Genomic DNA, 8,335 nt, shown 5'->3' on the forward strand with positions numbered 1-8,335 from the left:
CAAATGAGGTTAAGACCATTAGGGGTTTTCTTCTACCTCCAAGTAAACCTATCCTTGTATAGGACGTAATTGCCAACATAGTAGCAAAAGGGGAGGCAGATGAGTTATTGAGGAAGTATGAAGAAATAAGGAAAGTGGAGAATGCTTTGAAGAGGACCAACCCTGATTTTAAGGTTTTTTATACAGAAGTTCCATATCCTAATAATCTGAGGAAAATGATTGATAATTTTGACCATATTATGTTACAAATTCCTCATCAACTAGAGGGAGAAGAAGCCATTGTAAATAGAGAATCCCCTGAACCAGATACACAGTTAGAAATTGATTTAGAAGAAGAGCAGCCATCAACTTCAGCCTGGGTGCCACAAGGAAATAAAAGACAAAAGACAATGCACATCCCTAAAAAGGTGGTAAGCCAAGCTATACCAGTCATGTCTAGAAGTAGTGAGTATTTTTCTGATATTAGGCAAAATTATTTTCACTAAAGGGCTACTGAAGTAGGAAAAACTTCTACTGACATGCAAATTGCAGCATTAAGGTTGGATGACAAGCTCATTCAATCTGAGAAATTCATGGAAGATGATGATTTCATTAAATCATCAAAATTTAAAATTTTTCCCTATAAAATCAAATAAAATGAACTCACATTGAGTCTCATGCCAGGAGAAGATCCAGAGAAAAATAAAGAGTTAGTTGAAAAACTATTGGCTTATGACCCTGAAAGTGAAACAATGACTGCTACAGAAGCTAGGGAATTAGTACATAGGAGTGGCATGATTCTAATACCACATTGGGATATTGAGAAAGCCTTTGTGTTGGACCAAATGAGAAGACAAGATAAGGCCATCAGTTATGAAGCCACTAGCAATGAAGGTTTTAAAAGAGGGTCAGGTCTTAATGTGGACACTAAAACCCTAGCAGTATGGAGTGTGGCCCCTGACACCAAGAAGCCTAAGATGATGGATATAGAAGAAACTGCTCAAGGCAATATGATTGTGTGGACATATGAGAGCACTACTGGGAAGGAAATCACCAGTTTGGTAAAACATTTTGCTCTTATGAATGAGGAAAATGTTGATGAAATTGAGGATAAGTTAGCTGCAATGTTTAATGAATGCCTTGATAATAGGAGAACATATGAAGAAGAGCTCAAAATGAGACATGTACAGAAACAAAGAATACAGGAGTTGGAGAAAGAAATTAAGATTCTGGAAACAGAAATAAAATCCCTCAAAGAACAGCTCAAGATAGTAGTAGAGGTAGAGCATGCACCAAGGCAAGAGGAAGAAAGAAGGCACGTGGTAGAAGCAGAGGCCCAAATAGAAGGATGGGAAAAATAGTGTCAGTGCCTGTGATTAGTGTGGAAACAGAAGTTTCCAAGGTTGTCAATAATACCAAGAAAAATGCTTTGATGGATGTATTAAATCATAGAATCAGCATTCTGAAAAGAATATCTCAGGATACTTATAATACATTCATCAGTCTACAATCTGTAGAATAGGTATTCATGGGTGCAGTTAGATGGCTTGAGCCTATTTTTCAATAGTGGGGACCATATAGGCAATTTTTTGATAGGTTGATACCCTTGTTAGCCAAGAAGCCAGATCTCCTAGATAAAGTTATTACTGTGAAGGAGGGTATGGACAAAGTGAAAGAATTATTGAAAATCTTCATAGGGAAGCTGGCAGTAATTCAAAGCAAATTGAAAATACTAACAAATGGTTTATATTCTTTGATTCCTTCTGTTATTGATTCCAATGATAATTTAAAAAATTTTGATGAGTGGTCTAATTCTTTTGATCACATTATAGACTTGCCACAAGTGGTATCCATTCTCCAAGATGGTATTGATGAATGTCTTTTCAATGAACTAATTGATACCCTTTTCAAGATTGAAACTGAAATGAATAGGTTTATCATAGAAGGAAGGGTGATTACTAATGCCAGGTGGCAGAAAAATGTGGATGAATTAACAACAGTTAAGGAATGTGATTGGCCCACTAAAAGAGAAATATTTGTCTGGGAAGAAATCGCAGAAATCAAAGCACTACCAACAGGGAGTAGTTAGAGAAAAGGACAAAATTGAAGATTTTATGCTCCAGCTGTCATCTGCCTTCTGTTTTATTTGTTTTGTTGTGTTTGTTCGGTTTTCTTTTGAAAAGTGGTAATTTACCCAATTTTTGTAAAAAGGGACTCCTATCACTTTCTTTAGCCTGAAGCTTGTTTCATCTCACACTATTTAAGTGAGATCCCAAGGCTAAAGAATGGTCCGAATTCTATTTCTTCTAAGTATTATGCTTAGTCTATTTTTTGGTCCAAATTCTGAAAGCAAGTTTGTAATGTATTTTTCTGTCAATTCTCTGAGAATACATGAATATAGAATGAGGTGTGTTTCTTTCTGAAGGCCATTCTGAGTCTATTGTAAAGGATATACCATTTTCAAAGGAAATGAATACAAACTATGAACTGTCCCCATATCAGTTCTTTCTGAATTTTGTCTCCTTTTAAATACTTAGCTACCTTGATGTTGTATGAGTAAAAGCTTGTGCAATTGAATGCAATCTAGTTAGGTTGTATATCCATTTATCATTTCTTTTAATTCAATGGATTAAATAAAGGCTTTGATGAATGTGATGAGATTTCTTAAGTATTGAAAAGGATTTTGAATGATAAGTTCTGATAAGAATTGCTGATAGAATTTGTTGTAAGGCAACAAATTAGATCTAAGAATTTTCTATAGACTCTGAACCCCAATGGATTAGGCACTGATCAATTTATTTCAGCTGAAGGAGAAATATATTATAAATGGTTATTCAAATGCATCATCAAATCAAATTTTACTTTTATTTACTGTAGATCTTCAAAGTTGGCCAGCACTTGTTTGCAAGGAATGTTTTAGCTTCAGTTAGCCATTGTTGTTAAAAACATCTGCAGATCTATAGAAGGATTCTTGGCCATATCTATTTTATGGGATGTGTTTACCAAGTTAGTGAGAATTATGTATATGTTTGAGGATCTTGAAATGAGAATCAGAATGAAACTAAGAATAATCCTCATACAGTTGTTCTAGTTTTGAACCATCCCTGGGTATACCCACCCTAGTTTTGCAGAGCCAAAAGAGTAGAAAACCATCTATGGTTTTGTTGAAGTTGGGTCCAAATACCTTACATATGCAATTGTTAATAAGAATAGGCTAGTCTTTAGATTGTGTATGTACTGTCATTCTAGTATTAAGCATTTTGTCGCTTAGTAGTTTTAGTACATTTTAAAACACCAACATAACCTTGGGTTAACTTTAATCATCTAAAATGGAGTGAAAACATTGAAATTGATTACAACTATTGACTTTCACACTGCCATAACTTAAATCTCCTTAATATTTTCAATGGAATGGTATCAATTCAATTTATGTGCCCTCATTCGATAAGATACTCCTTTGAAACTAATCATATTAGTTGTCTCTTGACCCTTGCAATGAAGCGATGAGGGTCAGTTGCTCCTTTGTGACTTGATCTTAGATGCTAGCACTAACAACTATGAAGCCACACTAATTGTTACCCTAATAGTATCACACCTTTGCAACACATTTGATAGTTAAGTGTTAAACTGGAGTGATGAAGCTATAAAGGGCTATCACATGGTCACAACTTGGAATATCCATAAGAAAAAAACATGCAATATAAGGAATTTAAAGATTTAGGGATATGAGAAAATGAATAAGTTTTTTTATTTATCCCTAACATTCTTGCACGGAAATTAATGAATAATTCAAAGGACATGGACATGGCTAAGACCTTAGTTTTTCATGAGATTGACAATACTAGAAAAACCACGGTGAGCTAAAAATGGCTAACAATTTTCTTAGTCTTGGTAATCCTTTTATTCTTTTCATCTTACCAATTTTTACCAAATTATCAAATTTTACATGACATAACCTCTTATGCCATAGCTAGATATCTTAAAATTGTGCAAATAAACATGTTTCATCAAATAGATCTAGATAGAACAAGTTACCTCTTGTTTTCTCTCCACTTCCAACTAGTTCACCAGTAGCATTTTAGGTCTTTCTCTTCTTATATTTAAACTCAGCTCGATAGCTTGAAGTGTTCAACTATGTCAAACTTATAATATTATATTTCATTATATCAAGCCAATATATATTATCACTCATTCAGTCTAATTGATCCTTTACCTTTCATTGGGTAATGTTGGAGTTTAACTTGATGGATTACTTTTGGACATAATTGAAACAAAATACCCTAATAGTGTCAATTTGGGATTCATAAACTAGTGAGAGATATAATGGCTATTTGATCAAGGGATAAAGATAACAAGTGAAGTGATTATGAATGCAGTTTATTTCATGCATAAGTGAGAGTTCAAATTGAATTTTGTTGTAAGTTCAACGAAATCATTCACTTGTACATATAAATCTACTCGGATCCAATTATCTAACATTAATTAATACAATATCATTATAATTATGAAAGTGAAATATATTAAGTAATACAACATCAAAATATTCACAATTAAATCAAACTACTTTGAAATAACATTGATAGTTGATGTCAGATTCAATTTGCGACAAGAGCCTTAAATGTGATAGGAGACCTATGAAATGATAGTTACTGAGGTAGGTAACAAGGAGAGATAGTAGGCCCATAAGTTGCAATAGCATGTTTTGTTGAGAAATGAACAAAACTATGATAAAAAATAGGGGACTCAATATGGTTGGAACAAGATGTAGACAAAAACAACAAAGAATAGTGAGAACTTTGGGAATACTATGCTTTACTGCTAGACTAGTGAGCATAATGTTTACACTCACAGAATGAATTTTAATCCTTGACATGAATTAACATAGAGATATGGAATGAACCAATTCATGATAAACACTAGAAGAACACCACACATTAAAAAAACTAAATCAAATCCTATCATGAAGCATCAATCACTCACAGATTGGAAATTGTAAAACAAAAATAGAAAGCATTTGAAACAATCTCATGTGAGTTCCAAGAGGGTCTCCTGCCTTTGCTTATGGCTTTGACTATAGGATAGAAGCCATAAACAAATGAAATACTACCCAAAGAATATAAACCAACTACAAAAGGGCAGTGATCAAAATGAGGATTCATCAAAATCTATATCTTCTATTTCCTCGCCAATCTTGTCCTATAGCATCCTTAGGGTTATTCACCTCTAGCATTCAAACATGTATCACATAAGCACCAAGAATAGAGGAAATCTGATTATTTCCTACTAATAATCAATTAGGCATATTGCATGTATTTCTACTAATTAATTGGTGATGAAATCAAGTTGTCATGAAAGATGAAGGAGATGTAATCACAAACTAAGGAAATTTTAGCCCTCGTCATTTCCCCCCAACATAAGACCTTTTCATTTTCTCATGCAAAGAGTATAGTACAACTGAGATGGAGGTGGTAACAAATACCCCTATTCAATTGATTACAACCTTGTCCACAATTATTCCTTTTCTTACTAGAGTTGTATCATCATTTGAAATAGTTGATGAGTAGAGACTTGTAGAAGAGATAAATTTTGTTGTGGAGCTGGTTCCTTATAAAATACAAGATCTTGGGAGATGTCTTTAGTAGGGCTTGTGATAATATCTACATCTAATTCTTGCAAAGACATAACCTCCATAGGCTATATGGTTTCATGGTTATTAACTTGGTCATTATCATCCCTTATAGTCATCTCTAACTACATTTCTAAGGTTTTAGTAAAAAACTTGAGGATTCTACTCATGTATTATAAAATATCCTTCTTTTTCTAACAATATTTTTCCTCAATAATATTGTTAGCATTAGGACCATTAAGTCAAGGTTTTTTGCCTTGATAATGTCAGAATCAATAGGTTTTCCATTATGTTCTACATCTTGAGGGTTTTTTGCAATTATAGAGGGTCTTTTTTCTATAGGGCTCTTTGGAGGTAATTCCCAAGTTACCAAAGACTTTGGCCTAAATAGACTTTTGATAGCCATAGATTATTTGGACTGGTTCATTGCTATATTATGTTCATCTTCTAAGACTTCTTTAGGCTTCTTTGTTTTATCCTTCTATCACTTTTGGCTTCAAACATTACAGAGAAATTTATTCTTCATGGAGATTATTGCTTTGCTGAGTAGAATAATGAGTAGAGGAATCAGGACTAACTTTTGGCTTTTTAGATTCTGTATCTCTAGAGGACCCTACAACTTTTGTCTTATGAGTGGGTAATGGTGATTTATTAGGTTCTATAACAAAGAGTACTAAATTATTTTCAAATGGCTTCTTTGCCTCTTCATCCTAAAGAGGAGGTTCATTTTCTTTGGGAGCTAATCGATCAATAGAGCTATCTAAATTAATCTTTGGTCTCATAGATTGAAGGCCATAGCTAAAAATAAGCTTAATGAGAGCATGGTGTGATAAATATTGGGTATGTATGTCACAGTAATATTTACAGGACCCATGGATGGAATGGTATAGGTAATAAGGTAGATTAACCAAGTCATGTTAGTGAACATGTAGCAATAACAAAAAATAATGGCCAAAAAAAAGGCATACCTTCCTTCACATGTAATATACTGTACCAAATTTTTTGCTACCTTGTCACATGGAAAATGAAGGGATGTTCATGTTATTCCTTGTCCTTTGACAACAATGACTTTGTCCCCCTACTATAGAAATTGGCTTTTGTAGGTCTGAAGGTTAGTTACACATGGGTTGACCTTCAAAAAGAAGTTGTCTCTTACTTAAGGAGGCCTTGTAACATGAGCCACTATTCACAATGTAGCCAAAAATTCTAAATCCCTCATTTTGACAACATTCAACAAACTAAAAGATTTTGAAAGCCTCTCCATTATTTCTTAACTTGGTCATGTCTACAAGTTTGAATCACTTGTGGGCTCCTCCCATGGTAGAAAGATATAGAAAATCCCACAAAAATAATGCCACAAAGGAAATCACTTAACACAATAATCATAAAATGTACAAAGATAGGGGTAAGGACAATATAAAAATGCTAGTGCAATGTTCATATGAAAAGAAAATAATTACAAATATGTAATGGTAAAATACAAATCAAGCCTCCCCCAACTACAACATGACACGTCCCTTGGGTCGCTATGTAAAACAGAAAGAAAATATTAAATAAAAAATAATTAATTATTAAGTGGAAAGGAGTACTTCCTATGGTAATGGTGATGGACAGATAACAAATAAATAATCATGTGAAGCAAGTGTGTGGTGGATGTTAATAGATTTCTTAGATGAAGAAATAAAGTTGCACATGAGACAGAAGTAGCACAATTGCCAAGAAGAATAAAAACTAAAGTGGCAATATAGGGTCCATGTGCAAGGCAAAGAAGAAGAGAACAAAGTAGAAAGTAGATCCCATAGAGTCCAGATAGAAAAATTAAAGAGAAAAGTGGAAGAGGATGAGAGAATAGAATAATCATCCTACCACAACACCCAAAAGGGAACAGAGTGAAAGAAGAGGAAAATTCCATGGAAAAAGGATGATGTGAAGAAAGGAGTGTGGAGAAAGAAAACATCTCATCACATTGAGAAAAGATGGTGAGAGAACAAAGGAGTGTGGATGAAGCAGGATTTCTTTTTTTGATAACAATAGGAGGCTATTGCAGACTCATTTTTCAACCCTATATTGGTTGATTATGTTGGAACACTAGTTTTCATAATTAGGACTTATTATGACTAGGAGTCATTGGCAAGCCATTTTTCAACTCATAGTAGTAAAAGGGAATTGTAAGATCAAGATCACTAGTAAACAAAGACAATATTCTAAGTTTGTGGTAGATACACATTTATTGCATAGTGCAATTTGAAATGATTTAAGGACTGTGAACAAGATTTGATGGACCATTTGTTCATGTGAAGTGTCTTGAGTGAATTGAAGATAAATTCGATAACAATTGAAGTATGAAGCAATCTTGCAAAGATGAAAGTTGTAGAAGCCCTAACATCATGAATTTGAGATATTTTATGGAATATGGAATCCAATTTTTTGGAATATTTATAGCTATAAAGGAAGTGATAGTCAAAGAATGTATGATGTTAGGGTAAAAGCACAAACTTGTGTCACTCTTTTATAAAGGAAAAGGCTAGCAAAAGTGTAAATGTTCATCTTCAATGACATAAAAATGGTAGTATTATTTAGAATTTGATAATGAAGTAAACTAATAAAATGTGTAGAAATGAATGAATTTTTGGATTATAATTTTAAATAATTTTTTAGAATAAAAATTTATATATTTTCCTAATTTTTAAAGAGAATTTTTTACTAACTAAAAAATGTTGAAAATTAGGG

The sequence above is a fragment of the Cupressus sempervirens genome, chromosome 7 (genome assembly GCF_028749045.1).
Source record: "Cupressus sempervirens isolate cs-2001-9-10 chromosome 7, ASM2874904v1, whole genome shotgun sequence".
In the NCBI taxonomy this organism is placed as follows: domain Eukaryota; kingdom Viridiplantae; phylum Streptophyta; class Pinopsida; order Cupressales; family Cupressaceae; genus Cupressus; species Cupressus sempervirens.